Raw genomic sequence first — 19,496 nt, 5'->3', positions numbered from 1 at the left:
AACGCGTCGATCTTCTCTTCCTCATCTTCGAACGCTCTCGGACACAATAGGCATAATTCTGTGAATCGTCTTTCGTACGTGGTAATATCAAATCCTTGGGTTCGTAACCCTCTAAGTTCTGTCTTGAGCTTATTGACCTCAGTTCTGGGACGGTACTTCTCGTTCATTAAGTGCTTGAATGCTGACCACGGTAGTGCGTAAGCATCATCTTGTCCCACTTGCTCTAGATAGGTATTCCACCATGTTAACGCAAAACCTGTAAAGGTATGCGTAGCGTACTTCACTTTGTCCTCTTCAGTACACTTACTTATGGCAAACACCGATTCGACCTTCTCGATCCACCGTTTCAATCCGATCGGTCCTTCGGTTCCATCAAATTCCAAAGGTTTGCAGGCAGTGAATTCTTTGTAGGTGCATCCTACACGATTTCCTGTACTGCTAGATCCAAGGTTATTGTTGGTATGTAGCGCAGCCTGTACTGCGGCTATGTTTGAAGCTAGAAAAGTACGGAATTCCTCTTCATTCATATTCACGGTGTGTCGAGTAGTCGGTGCCATTTCCTTCAAAATAGTCAAATGGAACAAGTTAATCATACAGAATATTAAGAGTAGTTAATAGTATTTCGTAGCATAATATGAACTCATTTATAAAAGCTTTTTCTTCATATTAGCATTTTATAAGTTTAAATTCGGGTAGTACCTACCCGTTAAGTTCATACTTAGTAGCTAATATACAATTCAACTACTACAATTCTATATGAAAAACTGATTATAATAATATTTCGCGTTCAAAATTTTACACAATATTTTACAAACTTACAATACCGCTTATTTTACATATAACATGAAATATAGCACACAATAAATTTGATACAAGATAGTTGTGAAGATAATTCTAGCTAGTACACAAGTCGTTCAGCAAAGGCAATAAAGACACGTAATTCATACGTCCAGAAACAAGTCATGCATTCTGGTTTTACTAGGATTACTTCCCATCCTTGGTCTTGTGGAACATAACCGTTATGGCCGTTGATAAGACAGCGTGTTGTAACGTCGTCAAAGGGACGAGGGTTACGTAATGTCCAACAGTCCCGTAACAATCTAAAAACCTCATTTCTTACCCCAATTACCGACTCCGTCACTTGTGGGAACGTTTTGTTTAATAGTTGTAGCCCGATGTTCTTGTTCTCACTTTGGTGAGAAGCGAACATTACTAATCCGTAAGCATAACATGCTTCATTATGTTGCATGTTAGCCGCTTTTTCTAAATCACGAAGTCCAATATTCGGATATATTGAGTCAAAATAATTTCTTAACCCATTGCGTAAAATAGCATTTGGGTTCCCCGCAATATATGCGTCAAAGTAAACACATCGTAACTTATGGATTTCCCAATGTGATATCCCCCATCTTTCGAACGAAAGCCTTTTATAAACCAAGGCATTCTTGGAACGTTCTTCGAATGTCTTACAAACTGATCTCGCCTTAAATAGTTGTGCCGAAGAATTCTGACCGACTCTAGACAAGATTTCATCAATCATGTCTCCGGGTAGGTCTCTTAAAATATTGGGTTGTCTATCCATTTTGTGTTTTTATACTGTAAAATAGACAAGAGTTAGATTCATAAAAAAAATACTTAATAATACAAGCAATTTTTACATATATCATAAAGCATAAGCACACTATATTACATATATTACACCACACGAATACAACTATCTTATTCCGACTCGCTTGTTTCTTCTTCTTCGGTTTTGGTTCGTTTTGCCAAGTTTCTAGGGATATATGATGTTCCCCTAATACGAGCCGTCGTTTTCCACATTGGTTTAGAAAAACCTGGTGGTTTAGAGGTTCCCGGGTCATTGTTACAACTTAAGGACTTCGGGGGTTGAAGATACATATAAAGTTCATCGGGGTTGGAATTAGATTTCTCTATTTTTATGCCCTTTCCCTTATTATTTTCTTCTGCCTTTTTAAATTCAGTTGGGGTAATTTCTATAACATCATCAGAATTCTCGTCGGAATCCGATTCATCGGAGAATTGGTAATCCTCCCAATATTTTGCTTCCTTGGCGGAAACACCATTGACCATAATTAACCTTGGTCGGTTGGTTGAGGATTTTCTTTTACTTAACCGTTTTATTATTTCCCCCACTGGTTCTATTTCTTCATCCGGTTCCGATTCTTCTTCCGGTTCCGATTCTTCTTCCGGTTCCGACTCTTCTTCCGGTTCCTCTTCGGGAACTTGTGAATCAGTCCACGAATCATTCCAATTTACATTTGACTCTTCATTATTATTAGGTGAGTCAATGGGACTTGTTCTAGAGGTAGACATCTATCATATAATATCAAACGCTTTAAGAGATTAATATATCACATAATATTCACATGTTAAAAATATATAGTTTCCAACAAAATTTGTTAAGCAATCATTTTTCAAGTAAACACGGTCCAAGTCTAGACTCACTAATGCATCCTAACAAACTCGATAAGACACACTAATGCAAAATTCTGGTTCTCTAAGACCAACGCTCGGATACCAACTGAAATGTCCCGTTCTTATTGATTAAAAACGTTCCATATTAATTGATTTCGTTGCGAGGTTTTGACCTCTATATGAGACGTTTTTCAAAGACTGCATTCATTTTAAAACAAACCATAACCTTTATTTCATCAATAAAGGTTTAAAAAACTTTACGTAGATTATCAAATAATGATAATCTAAAATATCCTGTTTACACACGACCATTACATAATGGTTTACAATACAAATATGTTACAACAAAATAAGTTTCTTGAATGCAGTTTTTACACAATATCATACAAGCATGGACTCCAAATCTCGTCCTTATTTAAGTATGCGACAGCGGAAGCTCTTAATAATCACCTAAGAATAAACATGCTTAAAAACGTCAACAAAAATGTTGGTGAGTTATAGGTTTAACCTATATATATCAAATCATAATAATAGACCACAAGATTTCATATTTCAATACACATCCCATACATAGAGATAAAAATCATTCATATGGTGAACACCTGGTAACCGACATTAACAAGATGCATATATAAGAATATCCCCATCATTCCGGGACACCCTTCGGATATGATATAAATTTCGAAGTACTAAAGCATCCGGTACTTTGTGTAGTGACCCGAACTTTTCCATGTTTATATATATTAATTGAGATTGATATTTACATGATTAAATGTTTCCAATATGTTAAGCAATCAAACTTGTTAAGACTTGATTAATTGAAATATGTTTCATATAGACAATTGACCACCCAAGTTGACCGGCGATTCACGAACGTTAAAACTTGTAAAAACGACATGACGATATATATATGGATATACATATGGTTAACATGAGATTATGATAAGTAAGTATCTCCATAAGTATATTAACAATGAGTTATATACATATAAACAAGACTACTAACTTAAGGATTTCGAAACGAGACATATATGTAACGATTATCGTTGTAACGACATTTAAATGTATATATATCATATTAAGATATATTAATATATCATAATATCATGATAATATAATAATTTAACATCTCATTAGATATAACAAACATTGGGTTAACAACATTTAACAAGATCGTTAACCTAAAGGTTTCAAAACAACACTTACATGTAACGACTAACGATGACTTAACGACTCAGTTAAAATATATATACATGTAGTGTTTTAATATGTATTTATACACTTTTGAAAGACTTCAATACACTTATCAAAATACTTCTACTTAACAAAAATGCTTACAATTACATCCTCGTTCAGTTTCATCAACAATTCTACTCGTATGCACCCGTATTCGTACTCGTACAATACACAGCTTTTAGATGTATGTACTATTGGTATATACACTCCAATGATCAGCTCTTAGCAGCCCATGTGAGTCACCTAACACATGTGGGAACCATCATTTGGCAACTAGCATGAAATATCTCATAAAATTACAAAAATATGAGTAATCATTCATGACTTATTTACATGAAAACAAAATTACATATCCTTTATATCTAATCCATACACCAACGACCAAAAACACCTACAAACACTTTAATTCTTCAATTTTCTTCATCTAATTGATCTCTCTCAAGTTCTATCTTCAAGTTCTAAGTGTTCTTCATAAATTCCAAAAGTTCTAGTTTCATAAAATCAAGAATACTTTCAAGTTTGCTAGCTCACTTCCAATCTTGTAAGGTGATCATCCAACCTCAAGAAATCTTTGTTTCTTACAGTAGGTTATCATTATAATACAAGGTAATAATCATATTCAAACTTTGGTTCAATTTCTATAACTATAACAATCTTATTTCAAGTGATGATCTTACTTGAACTTGTTTTCGTGTCATGATTCTGCTTCAAGAACTTCGAGCCATCCAAGGATCCGTTGAAGCTAGATCCATTTTTCTCTTTTCCAGTAGGTTTATACAAGGAACTTAAGGTAGTAATGATGTTCATAACATCATTCGATTCATATACATTAAGCTATCTTATTCGAAGGTTTAAACTTGTAATCACTAGAACATAGTTTAGTTAATTCTAAACTTGTTCGCAAACAAAAGTTAATCCTTCTAAATTGACTTTTAAAATCAACTAAACACATGTTCTATATCTATATGATATGCTAACTTAATGATTTAAAACCTGGAAACACGAAAAACACCGTAAAACCGGATTTACGCCGTCGTAGTAACACCGCGGGCTGTTTTGGGTTAGTTAATTAAAAACTATGATAAAATTTGATTTAAAAGTTGTTATTCTGAGAAAATGATTTTTATTATGAACATGAAACTATATCCAAAAATTATGGTTAAACTCAAAGTGGAAGTATGTTTTCTAAAATGGTCATCTAGACGTCGTTCTTTCGACTGAAATGACTACCTTTACAAAAACGACTTGTAACTTATTTTTCCGACTATAAACCTATACTTTTTCTGTTTAGATTCATTAAATAGGGTTCAATATGAAACCATAGCAATTTGATTCACTCAAAACGGATTTAAAATGAAGAAGTTATGGGTAAAACAAGATTAGATAATTTTTCTCATTTTAGCTACGTGAAAATTGGTAACAAATCTATTCCAACCATAACTTAATCAACTTGTATTGTATATTATGTAATCTTGAGATACCATAGACACGTATACAATGTTTCGACCTATCATGTCGACACATCTATATATATTTCGGAACAACCATAGACACTCTATATGTGAATGTTGGAGTTAGCTATACAGGGTTGAGGTTGATTCCAAAATATATATAGTTTGAGTTGTGATTAATACTAAGATACGTATACACTGGGTCGTGGATTGATTCAAGATAATATTTATCGATTTATTTCTGTACATCTAACTGTGGACAACTAGTTGTAGGTTACTAACGAGGACAGCTGACTTAATAAACTTAAAACATCAAAATATATTAAAAGTGTTGTAAATATATTTTGAACATACTTTGATATATATGTATATATTTTTATAGGTTCGTGAATCAACCAGTGGCCAAGTCTTACTTCCCAACGAAGTAAAAATCTGTGAAAGTGAGTTATAGTCCCACTTTTAAAATCTAATATTTTTGGGATGAGAATACATGAAGGTTTTATAAATAATTTACAAAATAGACACAAGTACGTGAAACTACATTCTATGGTTGAATTATCGAAATCGAATATGCCCCTTTTTATTAAGTCTGGTAATCTAAGAATTAGGGAACAGACACCCTAATTGACGTGAATCCTAAAGATAGATCTATTGGGCCTAACAAACCCCATCCAAAGTACCGGATGCTTTAGTACTTCGAAATTTATATCATATCCGAAGGGTGTCCCGGAATGATGGGGATATTCTTATATATATTCATCTTGTTAATGTCGGTTACCAGGTGTTCACCATATGAATGATTTTTATCTCTATGTATGGGATGTGTATTGAAATATGAAATCTTGTGGTCTATTATTATGATTTGATATATATAGGTTAAACCTATAACTCACCAACATTTTTGTTGACGTTTTAAGCATGTTTATTCTCAGGTGATTATTAAGAGCTTCCGCTGTCGCATACTTAAATAAGGACGAGATTTGGAGTCCATGCTTGTATGATATCGTGTAAAAACTGCATTCAAGAAACTTATTTTGTTGTAACATATTTGTATTGTAAACCATTATGTAATGGTCGTGTGTAAACAGGATATTTTAGATTATCATTATTTGATAATCTACGTAAAGCTTTTTAAAACCTTTATCTATGAAATAAAGGTTATGGTTTGTTTTAAAAATGAATGCAGTCTTTGAAAAACGTCTCATATAGAGGTCAAAACCTCGCAACGAAATCAATTAATATGGAACGTTTTTAATCAATAAGAACGGGACATTTCAGTTGGTATCAGAGCGTTGGTCTTAGAGAACCAGAATTTTGCATTAGTGTGTCTTATCGAGTTTGTTAGGATGCATTAGTGAGTCTGGACTTCGACCGTGTTTACTTGAAAAATGATTGCTTAACAAATTTTGTTGGAAACTATATATTTTTAACATGTGAATATTATGTGATATATTAATCTCTTAACGCGTTTGATATTATGTGATAGATGTCTGCCTCTAGAACAAGTCCCATTGACTCACCTAATAATAATGAAGAGTCAAATGTAAATTGGAATGATTCGTGGACTGATTCACAAGTTCCCGAAGAGGAACCGGAAGAAGAGTCGGAACCGGAAGAAGAGTCGGAACCGGAAGAAGAATCGGAACCGGATGAAGAAATAGAACCGGTGGGGGAAATAATAAAACGGTTAAGTAAAAGAAAATCCTCAACCAACCGACCAAGGTTAATTATGGTCAATGGTGTTTCCGCCAAGGAAGCAAAATATTGGGAGGATTACCAATTCTCCGATGAATCGGATTCCGACGAGAATTCCGATGATGTTATAGAAATTACCCCAACTGAATTTAAAAAGGCAAAAGAAAATAATAAGGGAAAGGGCATAAAAATAGAGAAATCTAATTCCAACCCCGATGAACTTTATATGTATCGTCAACCCCCGAAGTCCTTAAGTTGTAACAATGACCCGGGAACCTCTAAACCACCAGGTTTTTCTAAACCAATGTAGAAAATTACGGCTCGTATTAGGGGAATATCATATATCCCTAGAAACTTGTCAAAACGAACCAAAACCGAAGAAGAAGAAACAAGCGAGTCGGAATAAGATAGTTGTATTCGTGTGGTGTAATATATGTAATATAGTGTGCTTATGCTTTATGATATATGTAAAAATTGCTTGTATTAATAAGTATTTTTTTTATGAATCTAACTCTTGTCTATTTTACAGTATAAAAACACAAAATGGATAGACAACCCAATATTTTAAGAGACCTACCCGGAGACATGATTGATGAAATCTTGTCTAGAGTCGGTCAGAATTCTTCGGCACAACTATTTAAGGCGAGATTAGTTTGTAAGACATTCGAAGAACGTTCCAAGAATGCCTTGGTTTATAAAAGGCTTTCGTTCGAAAGATGGGGGATATCACATTGGGAAATCCATAAGTTACGATGTGTTTACTTTGACGCATATATTGCGGGGAACCCAAATGCTATTTTACGCAATGGGTTAAGAAATTATTTTGATTCAATATATCCGAATATTGGACTTCGTGATTTAGAAAAAGTGGCTAACATGCAACATAAAGAAGCATGTTATGCTTACGGATTAGTAATGTTCGCTTCTCACCAAAGTGAGAACAAGAACATCGGGCTACAACTATTAAACAAAACGTTCCCACAAGTGACGGAGTCGGTAATTGGGGTAAGAAATGAGGTTTTTAGATTGTTACGGGACTGTTGGACATTACGTAACCCTCGTCCCTTTGACAACGTTACAACACGCTGTCTTATCAACGGCCATAACGGTTATGTTCCACAAGACCAAGGATGGGAAGTAGTCCTAGTAAAACCAGAATGCATGACTTGTTTCTGGACGTATGAATTACGTGTCTTTATTGCCTTTGCTGAACGACTTGTGTACTAGCTAGAATTATCTTCACAACTATCTTGTATCAAAGTTATTGTGTGCTATATTTCATGCTTTATGTAAAATAAGCGGTATTGTAAGTTTGTAAAATATTGTATAAAAGTTTGAACGCGAAATATTATTATAATCAGTTTTTCATATAGAATTGTAGTAGTTGAATTGTATATTAGCTATTAAGTATAAACTTAACGGGTAGGTACTACCCGAATTTAAACTTATAAAACGCTAATATGAAGAAAAAGCTTTTATAAATGAGTTCATATTATGCTACGAAATACTATTAACTACTCTTAATATTCTGTATGATTAACTTGTTCCATTTGACTATTTTGAAGGAAATGGCACCGACTACTCGACACACCGTGAATATGAATGAAGAGGAATTCCGTACTTTTCTAGCTTCAAACATAGCCGCAGTACAGGCTGCGCTACATACCAACAATAACCTTGGATCTAGCAGTACAGGAAATTGTGTAGGATGCACCTACAAAGAATTCACTGCCTGCAAACCTTTGGAATTTGATGGAACCGAAGGACCGATCGGATTGAAACGGTGGACCGAGAAGGTCGAATCGGTGTTTGCCATAAGTAAGTGTACTGAAGAGGACAAAGTGAAGTACGCTACGCATACCTTCACAGGTTCTGCGTTAACATGGTGGAATACCTATGTAGAGCAAGTGGGACAAGACGATGCGTACGCACTACCGTGGTCAGCATTCAAGCACTTGATGAACGAGAAGTACCGTCCCAGAACCGAGGTCAATAAGCTCAAGACAGAACTTAGAGGGTTACGAACCCAAGGATTTGATATTACCACGTACGAAAGACGATTCACAGAATTGTGCCTATTGTGTCCGGGAGCATTCGAAGATGAGGAAGAGAAGATCGACGTATTTGTGAAAGGATTACCGGAAAGAATCCAAGAAGATATAAGTTCACACGAGCCCGCCTCCATACAACAGGCATGTAGAATGGCTCACAAACTAGTGAACCAGATTGAAGAAAGAATTAAAGAACAGACTGCTGAAGAGGCCAATGTGAAGCAAGTCAAAAGAAAGTGGGAGGAAAACGGTGATAAGAATCACCAATACAACAACAACAACAATTACAACAATAATCGCAACAATTATCCCAACAATCGCACAATCAATCGCAACTACAACAAACGGCCCAACAACAACAACAACAACAGCAACTACAACAATCATCCCAACAACAATAATAACCGCAACAACAACAACAATCAGAAGCAGCTATGCCAAAGGTGTGAAAAGTATCACTCGGGGTTCTGCACCAAATTTTGCAACAAGTGTAAAAGAAATGGTCATAGCGCGGCGAAGTGTGAGGTCTACGGACCAGGGGTTAATAGAACGAAAGGAACAAATGGTGTCGTAACGAGTAATGGCGGAGCAAGTAGTGTCGGAGCAAGTTATGCCAATGTAGTTTGTTATAAATGTGGAAAACCAGGCCACATTATTAGAAATTGCCCGAACCAGGAGAACACGAATGGACAAGGCCGCGGAAGAGTTTTCAATATTAATGCGGCAGAGGCACAAGAAGACCCGGAGCTTGTTACGGGTACGTTTCTTATTGACAATAAATCTGCTTACGTTTTATTTGATTCGGGTGCGGATAGAAGCTATATGAGTAGAGATTTTTGTGCTAAATTAAGTTGTCCATTGACGCCTTTGGATAGTAAATTTTTACTCGAATTAGCAAATGGTAAATTAATTTCAGCAGATAATATATGTCGGAATCGAGAAATTAAACTGGTTAGCGAAACATTTAAGATTGATTTGATACCAGTAGAGTTAGGGAGTTTTGATGTGATAATCGGTATGGACTGGTTGAAAGAAGTGAAAGCAGAGATCGTTTGTTACAAAAATGCAATTCGCATTATACGAGAAAAAGGAAAACCCTTAATGGTGTACGGAGAAAAGGGCAACACGAAGCTACATCTTATTAGTAATTTGAAGGCACAAAAACTAATAAGAAAAGGTTGCTATGCTGTTCTAGCACACGTCGAGAAAGTACAAACTGAAGAAAAGAGCATCAATGATGTTCCCATTGCAAAAGAATTTCCCGATGTATTTCCGAAAGAATTACCGGGATTACCCCCACATCGATCCGTTGAATTTCAAATAGATCTTGTACCAGGAGCTGCACCAATAGCTCGTGCTCCTTACAGACTCGCACCCAGCGAGATGAAAGAACTGCAAAGCCAATTACAAGAACTTTTAGAGCGTGGTTTCATTCGACCAAGCACATCACCGTGGGGAGCTCCTGTTTTGTTTGTCAAGAAGAAAGATGGTACATTCAGGTTGTGTATCGACTACCGAGAGTTGAACAAACTTACCATCAAGAACCGCTACCCACTACCGCGAATCGATGACTTATTTGATCAACTACAAGGCTCGTCTGTTTATTCAAAGATTGACTTACGTTCCGGGTATCATCAAATGCGGGTGAAAGAAGATGATATTCCAAAGACTGCTTTCAGAACACGTTACGGTCATTACGAGTTTATGGTCATGCCGTTTGGTTTAACTAATGCACCAGCTGTGTTCATGGACCTTATGAACCGAGTGTGTGGACCATACCTTGACAAGTTTGTCATTGTTTTCATTGATGACATACTTATTTACTCAAAGAATGACCAAGAACACGGTGAACATTTGAGAAAGGTGTTAGAAGTATTGAGGAATGAAGAATTGTACGCTAAGTTTTCAAAGTGTGCATTTTGGTTGGAAGAAGTTCAATTCCTCGATCACATAGTGAACAAAGAAGGTATTAAGGTGGATCCGGCAAAGATAGAAACTGTTGAAAAGTGGGAAACCCCGAAAACTCCGAAACACATACGCCAGTTTTTAGGACTAGCTGGTTACTGTAGAAGGTTCATCCAAGACTTTTCCAGAATAGCAAAACCCTTGACTGCATTAACGCATAAAGGGAAGAAATTTGAATGGAATGATGAACAAGAGAAAGCGTTTCAGTTATTGAAGAAAAAGCTAACTACGGCACCTATATTGTCATTACCTGAAGGGAATGATGATTTTGTGATTTATTGTGACGCATCAAAGCAAGGTCTCGGTTGTGTATTAATGCAACGAACGAAGGTGATTGCTTATGCGTCTAGACAATTGAAGATTCACGAACAAAATTATACTACGAATGATTTGGAATTAGGCGCGGTTGTTTTTGCATTAAAGACTTGGAGGCACTACTTATATGGGGTCAAAAGTATTATATATACCGACCACAAAAGTCTTCAATACATATTTAATCAGAAACAACTAAATATGAGGCAGCGTAGGTGGATTGAATTGTTGAATGATTACGACTTTGAGATTCGTTACCACCCGGGGAAGGCAAATGTGGTAGCCGATGCCTTGAGCAGGAAGGACAGAGAACCCATTCGAGTAAAATCTATGAATATAATGATTCATAATAACCTTACTACTCAAATAAAGGAGGCGCAACAAGGAGTTTTAAAAGAGGGAAATTTAAAGGATGAAATACCTAAAGGATCGGAGAAACATCTTAATATTCGGGAAGACGGAACCCGGTATAGGGCTGAAAGGATTTGGGTACCAAAATTTGGAGATATGAGAGAAATGGTACTTAGAGAAGCTCATAAAACCAGATACTCAATACATCCTGGAACGGGGAAGATGTACAAGGATCTCAAGAAACATTTTTGGTGGCCGGGGATGAAAGCCGATGTTGCTAAATACGTAGGAGAATGTTTGACGTGTTCTAAGGTCAAAGCTGAGCATCAGAAACCATCAGGTCTACTTCAACAACCCGAAATCCCGGAATGGAAATGGGAAAACATTACCATGAATTTCATCACTAAATTGCCAAGGACTGCAAGTGGTTTTGATACTATTTGGGTTATAGTTGATCGTCTCACCAAATCAGCACACTTCCTGCCAATAAGAGAAGATGACAAGATGGAGAAGTTAGCACGACTGTATTTGAAGGAAGTCGTCTCCAGACATGGAATACCAATCTCTATTATCTCTGATAGGGATGGCAGATTTATTTCAAGATTCTGGCAGACATTACAGCAAGCATTAGGAACTCGTCTAGACATGAGTACTGCCTATCATCCACAAACTGATGGGCAGAGTGAAAGGACGATACAAACGCTTGAAGACATGCTACGAGCATGTGTTATTGATTTCGGAAACAGTTGGGATCGACATCTACCGTTAGTAGAATTTTCCTACAACAACAGCTACCATTCAAGCATTGAGATGGCGCCGTTTGAAGCACTTTATGGTAGAAAGTGCAGGTCTCCGATTTGTTGGAGTGAAGTGGGGGATAGACAGATTACGGGTCCGGAGATTATACAAGAAACTACCGAGAAGATCATCCAAATTCAACAACGGTTGAAAACCGCCCAAAGTCGACAAAAGAGCTACGCTGACATTAAAAGAAAAGATATAGAATTTGAAATTGGAGAGATGGTCATGCTTAAAGTTGCACCTTGGAAAGGCGTTGTTCGATTTGGTAAACGAGGGAAATTAAATCCAAGGTATATTGGACCATTCAAGATTATTGATCGTGTCGGACCAGTAGCTTACCGACTTGAGTTACCTCAACAACTCGCTGCTGTACATAACACTTTCCACGTCTCGAATTTGAAGAAATGTTTTGCTAAAGAAGATCTCACTATTCCGTTAGATGAAATCCAAATCAACGAAAAACTCCAATTCATCGAAGAACCCGTCGAAATAATGGATCGTGAGGTTAAAAGACTTAAGCAAAACAAGATACCAATTGTTAAGGTTCGATGGAATGCTCGTAGAGGACCCGAGTTCACCTGGGAGCGTGAAGATCAGATGAAGAAGAAATACCCGCATCTATTTCCAGAAGATTCGTCAACACCTTCAACAGCTTAAAATTTCGGGACGAAATTTATTTAACGGGTAGGTACTGTAGTGACCCGAACTTTTCCATGTTTATATATATTAATTGAGATTGATATTTACATGATTAAATGTTTCCAATATGTTAAGCAATCAAACTTGTTAAGACTTGATTAATTGAAATATGTTTCATATAGACAATTGACCACCCAAGTTGACCGGCGATTCACGAACGTTAAAACTTGTAAAAACGACATGACGATATATATATGGATATACATATGGTTAACATGAGATTATGATAAGTAAGTATCTCCATAAGTATATTAACAATGAGTTATATACATATAAACAAGACTACTAACTTAAGGATTTCGAAACGAGACATATATGTAACGATTATCGTTGTAACGACATTTAAATGTATATATATCATATTAAGATATATTAATATATCATAATATCATGATAATATAATAATTTAACATCTCATTAGATATAACAAACATTGGGTTAACAACATTTAACAAGATCGTTAACCTAAAGGTTTCAAAACAACACTTACATGTAACGACTAACGATGACTTAACGACTCAGTTAAAATATATATACATGTAGTGTTTTAATATGTATTTATACACTTTTGAAAGACTTCAATACACTTATCAAAATACTTCTAATTAACAAAAATGCTTACAATTACATCCTCGTTCAGTTTCATCAACAATTCTACTCGTATGCACCCGTATTCGTACTCGTACAATACAAAGCTTTTAGATGTATGTACTATTGGTATATACACTCCAATGATCAGCTCTTAGCAGCCCATGTGAGTCACCTAACACATGTGGGAACCATCATTTGGCAACTAGCATGAAATATCTCATAAAATTACAAAAATATGAGTAATCATTCATGACTTATTTACATGAAAACAAAATTACATATCCTTTATATCTAATCCATACACCAACGACCAAAAACACCTACAAACACTTTCATTCTTCAATTTTCTTCATCTAATTGATCTCTCTCAAGTTCTATCTTCAAGTTCTAAGTGTTCTTCATAAATTCCAAAAGTTCTAGTTTCATAAAATCAAGAATACTTTCAAGTTTGCTAGCTCACTTCCAATCTTGTAAGGTGATCATCCAACCTCAAGAAATCTTTGTTTCTTACAGTAGGTTATCATTCTAATACAAGGTAATAATCATATTCAAACTTTGGTTCAATTTCTATAACTATAACAATCTTATTTCAAGTGATGATCTTACTTGAACTTGTTTTCGTGTCATGATTCTGCTTCAAGAACTTCGAGCCATCCAAGGATCCGTTGAAGCTAGATCCATTTTTCTCTTTTCCAGTAGGTTTATCCAAGGAACTTAAGGTAGTAATGATGTTCATAACATCATTCGATTCATATACATAAAGCTATCTTTTCGAAGGTTTAAACTTGTAATCACTAGAACATAGTTTAGTTAATTCTAACCTTGTTCGCAAACAAAAGTTAATCCTTCTAACTTGACTTTTAAAATCAACTAAACACATGTTCTATATCTATATGATATGCTAACTTAATGATTTAAAACCTGGAAACACGAAAAACACCGTAAAATCGGATTTACGCCGTCGTAGTAACACCGCGGGCTGTTTTGGGTTAGTTAATTAAAAACTATGATAAACTTTGATTTAAAAGTTGTTATTCTGAGAAAATGATTTTTATTATGAACATGAAACTATATCCAAAAATTATGGTTAAACTCAAAGTGGAAGTATGTTTTCTAAAATGGTCATCTAGACGTCGTTCTTTCGACTGAAATGACTACCTTTACAAAAAAACTTGTAACTTATTTTTCCGACTATAAACCTATACTTTTTCTGTTTAGATTCATTAAATAGGGTTCAATATGAAACCATAGCAATTTGATTCACTCAAAACGGATTTAAAATGAAGAAGTTATGGGTAAAACAAGATTGAATAATTTTTCTCATTTTAGCTACGTGAAAATTGGTAACAAATCTATTCCAACCATAACTTAATCAACTTGTATTGTATATTATGTAATCTTGAGATACCATAGACACGTATACAATGTTTCGACCTATCATGTCGACACATCTATATATATTTCGGAACAACCATAGACACTCTATATGTGAATGTTGGAGTTAGCTATACAGGGTTGAGGTTGATTCCAAAATATATATAGTTTGAGTTGTGATTAATACTGAGATACGTATACACTGGGTCGTGGATTGATTCAAGATAATATTTATCGATTTATTTCTGTACATCTAACTGTGGACAACTAGTTGTAGGTTACTAACGAGGACAGCTGACTTAATAAACTTAAAACATCAAAATATATTAAAAGTGTTGTAAATATATTTTGAACATACTTTGATATATATGTATATATTGTTATAGGTTCGTGAAAGTGAGTTATAGTCCCACTTTTAAAATCTAATATTTTTGGGATGAGAATACATGAAGGTTTTATAAATGATTTACAAAATAGACACAAGTACGTGAAACTACATTCTATGGTTGAATTATCGAAATCGAATATGCCCCTTTTTATTAAGTCTGGTAATCTAAGAATTAGGGAACAGACACCCTAATTGACGCGAATCCTAAAGATAGATCTATTGGGCCTAACAAACCCCATCCAAAGTACCGGATGCTTTAGTACTTCGAAATTTATATCATATCCGAAGGGTGTCCCGGAATGATGGGGATATTCTTATATATATGCATCTTGTTAATGTCGGTTACCAGGTGTTCACCATATGAATGATTTTTATCTCTATGTATGGGATGTGTATTGAAATATGAAATCTTGTGGTCTATTATTATGATTTGATATATATAGGTTAAACCTATAACTCACCAACATTTTTGTTGACGTTTTAAGCATGTTTATTCTCAGGTGATTATTAAGAGCTTCCGCTGTCGCATACTTAAATAAGGACGAGATTTGGAGTCCATGCTTGTATGATATCGTGTAAAAACTGCATTCAAGAAACTTATTTTGTTGTAACATATTTGTATTGTAAACCATTATGTAATGGTCGTGTGTAAACAGGATATTTTAGATTATCATTATTTGATAATCTACGTAAAGCTTTTTAAAACCTTTATCTATGAAATAAAGGTTATGGTTTGTTTTAAAAATGAATGCAGTCTTTGAAAAACGTCTCATATAGAGGTCAAAACCTCGCAACGAAATCAATTAATATGGAACGTTTTTAATCAATAAGAACGGGACATTTCACTTTGGATGGGGTTTGTTAGGCCCAATAGATCTATCTTTAGGATTCGCGTCAATTAGGGTGTCTGTTCCCTAATTCTTAGATTACCAGACTTAATAAAAAGGGGCATATTCGATTTCGATAATTCAACCATAGAATGTAGTTTCACGTACTTGTGTTTATTTTGTAAATCATTTATAAAACCTGCATGTATTCTCATCCCAAAAATATTAGATTTTAAAAGTGGGACTATAACTCACTTTCACAGATTTTTACTTCGTCGGGAAGTAAGACTTGGCACTGGTTGATTCACGAACCTATAACAATATATACATATATATCAAAGTATGTTCAAAATATATTTACAACACTTTTAATATATTTTGATGTTTTAAGTTTATTAAGTCAGCTGTCCTCGTTAGTAACCTACAACTAGTTGTCCACAGTTAGATGTACAGAAATAAATCGATAAATATTATCTTGAATCAATCCACGACCCAGTGTATACGTATCTCAGTATTGATCACAACTCAAACTATATATATTTTAGAATCAACCTCAACCCTGTATAGCTAACTCCAACATTCACATATAGAGTGTCTATAGTTGTTCCGAAATATATATAGATGTGTCGACATGATAGGTCGAAACATTGTATACGTGTCTATGGTATCTCAAGATTACATAATATACAATACAAGTTGATTAAGTTATGGTTGGAATAGATTTGTTACCACGTAGCTAAAATGAGAAAAATTATCCAATCTTGTTTTACCCATAACTTCTTCATTTTAAATCCGTTTTGAGTGAATCAAATTGCTATGGTTTCATATTGAACTCTATTTTATGAATCTAAACAGAAAAAGTATAGGTTTATAGTCGGAAAAATAAGTTACAAGTCGTTTTTGTAAAGGTAGTCATTTCAGTCGAAAGAACGACGTCTAGATGACCATTTTAGAAAACATACTTCCACTTTGAGTTTAACCATAATTTTTGGATATAGTTTCATGTTCATAATAAAAATCATTTTCTCAGAATAACAACTTTTAAATCAAAGTTTATCATAGTTTTTAATTAACTAACCCAAAACAGCCCGCAGTGTTACTACGACGGCGTAAATCCGGTTTTACGGTGTTTTTCGTGTTTCCAGGTTTTAAATCATTAAGTTAGCATATCATATAGATATAGAACATGTGTTTAGTTGATTTTAAAAGTCAAGTTAGAAGGATTAACTTTTGTTTGCGAACAAGTTTAGAATTAACTAAACTATGTTCTAGTGATTACAAGTTTAAACCTTCGAATAAGATAGCTTTATATGTATGAATCGAATGATGTTATGAACATCATTACTACCTTAAGTTCCTTGGATAAACCTACTGGAAAAGAGAAAAATGGATCTAGCTTCAACGGATCCTTGGATGGCTCGAAGTTCTTGAAGCAGAATCATGACACGAAAACAAGTTCAAGTAAGATCATCACTTGAAATAAGATTGTTATAGTTATAGAAATTGAACCAAAGTTTGAATATGATTATTACCTTGTATTAGAATGATAACCTACTATAAGAAACCAAGATTTCTTGAGGTTGGATGATCACCTTACAAGATTGGAAGTGAGCTAGCAAACTTGAAAGTATTCTTGATTTTATGTAACTAGAACTTGTAAAATATATGAAGAACACTTAGAACTTGAAGATAGAACTTGAGAGAGATCAATTAGATGAAGAAAATTGAAGAATGAAAGTGTTTGTAGGTGTTTTTGGTCGTTGGTGTATGGATTAGATATAAAGGATATGTAATTTTGTTTTCATGTAAATAAGTCATGAATGATTACTCATATTTTTGTAATTTTATGAGATATTTCATGCTAGTTGCCAAATGATGGTTCCCACATGTGTTAGGTGACTCACATGGGCTGCTAAGAGTTGATCATTGGAGTGTATATACCAATAGTACATACATCTAAAAGCTGTGTATTGTACGAGTACGAATACGGGTGCATACGAGTAGAATTGTTGATGAAACTGAACGAGGATGTAATTGTAAGCATTTTTGTTAAGTAGAAGTATTTTGATAAGTGTCTTGAAGTCTTTCAAAAGTGTATGAATACATATTAAAACACTACATGTATATACATTTTAACTGAGTCGTTAAGTCATCGTTAGTCGTTACATGTAAATGTTGTTTTGAAACCTTTAGGTTAACGATCTTGTTAAATGTTGTTAACCCAATGTTTATAATATCAAAAGAGATTTTAAATTATTATATTATCATGATATTATGATGTACGAATATCTCTTAATATGATATATATATACATTAAATGTCGTTACAACGATAATCGTTACATATATATCTCGTTTCAAAATCATTAAGTTAGTAGTCTTGTTTTTACATATGTAGTTCATTGTTAATATACTTAATGATATGTTTTCTTATCATAATATCATGTTAACTATATATATAACCATATATGTGTCATCATATAGTTTTTACAAGTTTTAACGTTCGTGAATCACCGGTCAACTTGGGTAGTCAATTGTCTATATGAAACCTATTTCAATTAATCAAGTCTTAACAAGTTTGATTGCTTAACATGTTGGAAACATTTAATCATGTAAATATCAATCTCAATTAATATATATAAACATGGAAAAGTTCGGGTCACTACAATTACTTCCCCATTGATCCTGCCCCTATATATATATATATATATATATATATATATATATATATATATATATATATATATATATAGGGGCAGGATCAATGGGGAAGTAACCAATCGGGAGGAAGCGGGGGGAAGCAAATTTTTTTTTTTTTTCGTTTTTTTTGAAATTTTTTTTTCCGGCATCAAGATCACACGAAAATATGAACATTTAAAAGAGACACTTCGTGATGAATGTTATTATTTAGGCGGGAAAACGATCGACAAAAATAACATTCAAGATAATATTGTTCGTGAAGAATATGAAGTTTTTTTTTCATGTTTTGTGAAGTAAAATGTAGCCCGATTTAGAGTTTGGTGTTTTGGGTTTATTCCATAAACCCAAAACACCAAACCCTAAACCCTAAACTCTAAACCCCAAACTCTAAACCGTTCGTGTTAAAAACTCAATCTAAATCCTAAATCTAAACCCTAAATCTAAATCCTAAACCCTAAATTTCTAAACCCTAATATCTAAACCCTATAAGCCCTAATATCTAAACCCTAATATCTAAACCCCAATAGCTAAAACCTCAAAATACGCTCGAAAAACACGATAATTGTTATATATTACTTCTTCGAGCGTTTTCCCGCCAAAATAAAAACATTTATCACAAA

The sequence above is a fragment of the Rutidosis leptorrhynchoides genome, chromosome 8 (assembly GCF_046630445.1).
Source record: "Rutidosis leptorrhynchoides isolate AG116_Rl617_1_P2 chromosome 8, CSIRO_AGI_Rlap_v1, whole genome shotgun sequence".
NCBI classification, from domain to species: Eukaryota; Viridiplantae; Streptophyta; class Magnoliopsida; order Asterales; family Asteraceae; genus Rutidosis; species Rutidosis leptorrhynchoides.
This window is presented reverse-complemented; position numbering follows the sequence as displayed.